The sequence below is a fragment of the Rhincodon typus genome, chromosome 33 (genome assembly GCF_021869965.1).
Source record: "Rhincodon typus isolate 14 chromosome 33, sRhiTyp1.1, whole genome shotgun sequence".
Lineage (NCBI taxonomy): Eukaryota > Metazoa > Chordata > Chondrichthyes > Orectolobiformes > Rhincodontidae > Rhincodon > Rhincodon typus.
The window spans coordinates 34,900,924-34,906,254 of NC_063364.1; the positions used below are offsets into that span (position 1 = coordinate 34,900,924).

The 5,331-nt window shown below is 45.0% G+C and overlaps 1 protein-coding gene across 1 annotated transcript in view; it reads right to left on the reverse strand.

Moving 5' to 3' along the window:
• The window catches only part of trpm7 (transient receptor potential cation channel, subfamily M, member 7), a 77,309-nt gene that overhangs the window by 2,510 nt on the left and 69,468 nt on the right, over nucleotides 1-5,331 (reverse strand). The gene's annotated exons all lie outside the window — the stretch shown is intronic.

Below are 5,331 nucleotides of genomic sequence, written 5' to 3' on the forward strand. Positions count from 1 at the left end.
GGAAATAAAGTGCCAGAAAGACCTGGGCACTGAATTGTACGTAACTTTGAGTAAGTCAGATTGGGTGACCCCTTTGGAGTTTGGTCTGTTTTACACAAGTAAAGCATTTAGAATGATGGGAACTAATTTGACAGAAAAATACCTTCTGCCGTTAGCTCTGTGTGGCACATAGGTATCCATGTACTGTAAAGGACGAAGTATGTTAAACAAATAATGCAGTGATGGTGATGCTGATCTGACCATTGACCTTATTGCGCACACTCCGTCTTTAGATCTAAACATGCAGTTGTTCTTTGTAAGGACAAATTCATAACTAAAGCATAAAAGGTTTTGAGCATCTAAATGTCCAGTTTTTATTTCTTAGATGCCAGTGACAGTTTTTATTGACAGTAAATTCTTGAATTAAGTTGCTGATTTACTGGACTATGCCTTTATCCAGTGTGAGTAGCTGCTGCTTTATGCTGGAGCATTCTGCTGGGTGTATAATTCTAACCTGATAAAAAAACAAGGTGCCAACTATCTTAGTAAAGTGCACTTTTGTACTTGTACTTGCACTTGCAAAAACCAAGTATATTGTGTAGCTTCTCTTTAATGCTATGCTTGGCAAAGTGAATTCTGTTCACCGACAACATTATAATTAAATGGTCTGACACCTGTAAGCACTGGCACCTTACAATTGGAAGATGGATGGTTTAGAAACCGGTTTAGCATGATTCACTTCAAAAAAACAAGCCATAATTTAGCATTTGGCGTGTGTACTGCTTGAAATTCTGTACAGATGCTAAACTCTGTATTCTACTATTCTATTCTACTCCCATTTTTCTCTGATTTCACCACATCATTTTTATAGTTCCATCTTTTCAAATACTTAAATTCTTTAAATGTTGACCTCTACCTCAGTTTTAAAGGCATTCCATGCTCTAACAATCTTTGGTGGAAAATTCTCATCTTGTCTTTTGCTACATCTAAACTTGACAATTCCAATGCACTCCTGGCTGATCATCCACCTTCTGCCCTCTGAATTTTGGCTTATCCAGAATTTTCTGCTCATTGTGTCATGACTTGCACCAAGCCTGGTTTATCCATTTTCCACTGCTTATTAACCTATGCTAGCTCCCAATTCAACAACTCAAATTCTCGTCCTTATTTTCAATACTGCCCATGGCCTTATCCTTCTTTCTAATCATCTCCGACCCCACAACTCTCAAATCTTTGTGCTGCTCCCATTCTGACTACTTTTTCTTCATCTCCTGTTTTAATAGCTCCACCATTGAACAAAGAACAAAGAAAATTTATAGCACAGGAACAGACCCTTGGCCCTCCAAGCCTGCACCGTCACAACTAAAAGCCCCTACCCTTCTGGGCACCGTATCCCTCTACTCCCATCCTATTCGTGTATTTGTCAAGACGCCCTTTAAAAGTCACTGTAGTATCTGCTTCCACTACCTCCCCCGGCAGTGAGTTCCAAGCACCCACCACCCTCTGTTTAAAAAAAAAAAAAAAAACTGCCTCGTACATCACCTTTAAACCTTGCCCCTTGCACCTTAAACTGATGCTCCCGAGTAACTGACTTTTCCACCCTGGGAGAAAGCTTCTGACTGTCCACTCTGTCCATGCCATTCATAATCTTGTAGACCTCTATCAGGTCGCCCCTCAACCTCTGTCGTTCTAATGAGAACATACCAAGTTTCTCCAACCTCTCCTCATAGCTAATGCCTGCCATACCAGGCAACATCCTGGTAAATCTTTCTGTACCCTCTCCAAAGCCACCATGTCCTTCTGGTAGTGTGGCGACCAGAATTAAACACAATATTCCAACTAAGGTTCAATTTTTAAACTCGGTGCCCCAGCCAATGAAGGCAAGCATGCCGTATGCTTTGTTGACTACCTTCTCCACCTGCGATGCCACTTCCAGTGATCTGTGTACCTGTACACCCAGATCCCTCTGCCTCTCAGTACTCTTAAGGGTTCTGCCACTTACTGTATATTTTCCCTCTGGATTAGACCTTCCAATATGCATTACCTCATTTTTCCAGATTAACCTCCATCTGCCATCTCTCTGCCCAAGTCACCAACTGATCCATATCTTGCATTATCCTCTGACGTTTCTCATAGCTATCCACAGTTCCACTACCTTTGTGTCATCTGCAAACTTACTATTCAGACCAGTTACAATTTCCTCCAAATCATTTATATATATTACAAATAGCAAAGGTCCCAACACTGACCCCTGAGGAATGCCATTAGTCACAGCCCTCCATTCAGAAACTCCCCCTTCCACTGCTACCCTCTGTCTATGACTGAGCCAGTTTTTTATTCATCTTGCAAGCTCACCTCTGACCCCGTGCGACTTTACCTTCTGTATCAGCCTGCCATTAGGGGCCTTGTCAAAGGCCTTACTAAAGTCCATGGAGACAACGTCCACTGCCCTACCCTCATTGATCATCTTTGTCACTTTCTCAAAAAACTCAACCAAGTCAATGAGACACGACCTCCCCTTCACAAAACCAAGTTGCCTCTCACTCATTTGCCACTTATTTCGAAGTAGGAGTAAATCCTGCCTCGAAGAATCCTCTCCAGTAATTTCCCTACCACTGACATTAGGCTCACCAGTCTGTAATTAGCTGGATTATCCCTGCCACCCTTCTTAAACAAAGGAACAACATCGTCTATTCTCCAATCCTCTGGGACCTCCCCTGTAGCCAGTGAGGATACAAAGATTTCTCTCCAGGTCTCAGCAATTTCCTCACTTGCCTCTCTTAGTATTCTGGGGTATATCCCATCAGGCCCTGGGGACTTGTCTACCTTAATGTTTTTCAAGACATCCAATACCACCTCCCTTTTGATCTCAACGCGACCCAAACTATCTACACAGCCTTCCCCAGACTCATCATCCACCAATTCCTTTTCTATGGTGAATACTGTTGCAAAGTATTTATTTAATACTTCAGAGATATTAGAAACTGCAGATGCTGGAGAGTCTGAGATAACAAGGTGTAGAGCTGGATGAACACAGCAGGCCAAGCAGCATCAGAGGAGCAGGAAAGCTGATGTTTTGGGCCTAGACCCTTCTTCTGAAGAATGCCTCCTCTGATGCTGCTTGACCTGCTGTGTTCATCCAGCTCTACACCTTGTTACCTCATTTAATACTTCGTCCATTTCCTCTGGTTCCACACACACATTCCCTTTCCCTGTCCTTGTGTGAGCCAACCCTCTGCCTGGCTACCTTCTTACTCTTTTTTATATATGTATAAAAAGCCTTGGGATTTTCCTTTAATCCTGTTGGCCAATGCCTTTTCATGACACCTCCTGACTCCTTGCTTAAGTTTCTTTTGACTTTCCTTGTATTCCACCCTTGCTTCGTGTGTTCCTAGCCTCCTCGCCTTGATAAATGCTTCCTTTTTCTTTTTTGACTAAGCTCTCAATACCTCGTTATCCCTAAACTTGCCATGCTTATCCTTCATCCTTACAGGAACGTGCCAGTCCTGAGTTCCTATCAACTTACACTTGAAAGCCTCCCACATATCAGATGCTGATTTGCCCTCAAACATCTGCCTCCAATCTACGTTCTTCAGTTCTTGCCTAATATTGTTGTAATTAGCCTTCTCCCAATTTAGTGCCTTTACCTGACAACTACACCTATCTTTATCCATCAGTACCTTAAAGCTTACTGAATTGTGATCACTGTTCTTAAGCTGCTCTGAGACGTCGACCACCTGGCCAGGCTCATTCCCCAATACTAGGCCCAGTACGGCCCCTTTCCTAGTTGGACTATCTGCATAGTGTTTCAAGAACCCCTCCTGGATGCTACTTACAAATTCTGCCCCATCCACACCCCAAGTACTAAGTGAATTCCAGTCGATATATGGGAAGTTAAAATCGCCCACGACAACAAGCCTGTTACTTTTACATCTTGCCAAAATCTGCCTACTTATCTGTTCTTCTATCTCTTGCTGGCTGTTGGGAAGCGTATACTAAACCCCAAACACTGCGTTTGCACCTTTCCTGTTCCTGAGCTGTACCCATATTGCCTCGCTGTATGAGCCATCCAGGGTATCCTCCCGCAGTACAGCTGTATCATAGATCATAGAATCCCTGTAGTGTGGAAACAGTCCCTTCGGCCCAACAAGTCCACACTGACCCAACCCCCTAATCTACACAACCCTGAACACTACCGGCAATTTTGCATGGCCAATCCACCTAGCCTGCACATCTTTGAACTGAGCGGCGAAACCGGAGCACCCGGAGGAAACCCACACAGAAACCGGGAGAATGTGCAAACTCCACAAGACAGTCACCTGCGGGTGGAATTGAACCCGGTCCCCTGGCACTGTGAGGCAGTAGTGCTAACCACCGAGCCACCGTGCTGCCCAATTCTCCTGAACAAGTCACACAAAACCCCTGCCCCTTTTACATCCTCACCCCGCCATCTGCCTGAAACATCTGTATCCTTGAACATTAAGCTGCCATCCTGTCTGTCCCTTGACCAAGTCTCTGTAATAGCAATGACATCATAGTTCCAAGTACTAATCCAAGCTCTAAGTTCATCTGCCTTACTGGTTACACTTATCGCATTGAAACAGATGCACTTCAGTCCTCCAGACCCACTTTGATCAGCAACCACACCCTGCCTGCTCTTCCTCTGAGGCTTACTGGCCCTATTCTCTCGTACCCTTTCAGTCCATTCACCTTTGCTTTGGTTCCCACCTCCCTGCCAAGCTAGTTTAAATCCTCCCAAGTGACACCAGCAAATCTCCCAGCCAGAATATTTGTGCCCCTCCACTTTAGGTGCAACCCGTCCTCCTTGCAGAGGTCCCAACTGCCCTGGAAGAGATCCCACTGGCCCAGATATCTGAAACCCTCCCTCCTACACCATCTGTTTAGCCACGTGTTGAGCTGGACTATCCTCCTATTTCTAGCCTAACTGGCACGTGGCACAGGGAGTAATCCCAAGATTACAACCTTGGAGGTCCTGCTTTTTAACTTTCTACCTAACTCCCTGAACTGCTGCTTCAGGACCTCATCACTCGTCCTACCCATGTTATTAGTACTAATGTGTACCACAACGTCTGGCTGTTCACCCTCTCCCTTCAGATTGCATTCTGCCTGCTCAGAGACATCCTGGCACGAGGGAGGCAACATACCATCCTGGAGTCTCTTTTACATCCACAGAAGCGCCTATCTGTACCCCTAACTATAGAGTCCCCTATAACTACTGCTCTAGTGCCCTTTGTCCTTCCCTTCTTAAGAACAGAGCAGGCCCTGGTGCCACCAGTCTGCCTGCTGCTGCTGTTACCCCCTGATGGGTCATCTCCTTCCTCCTCCCCCCCA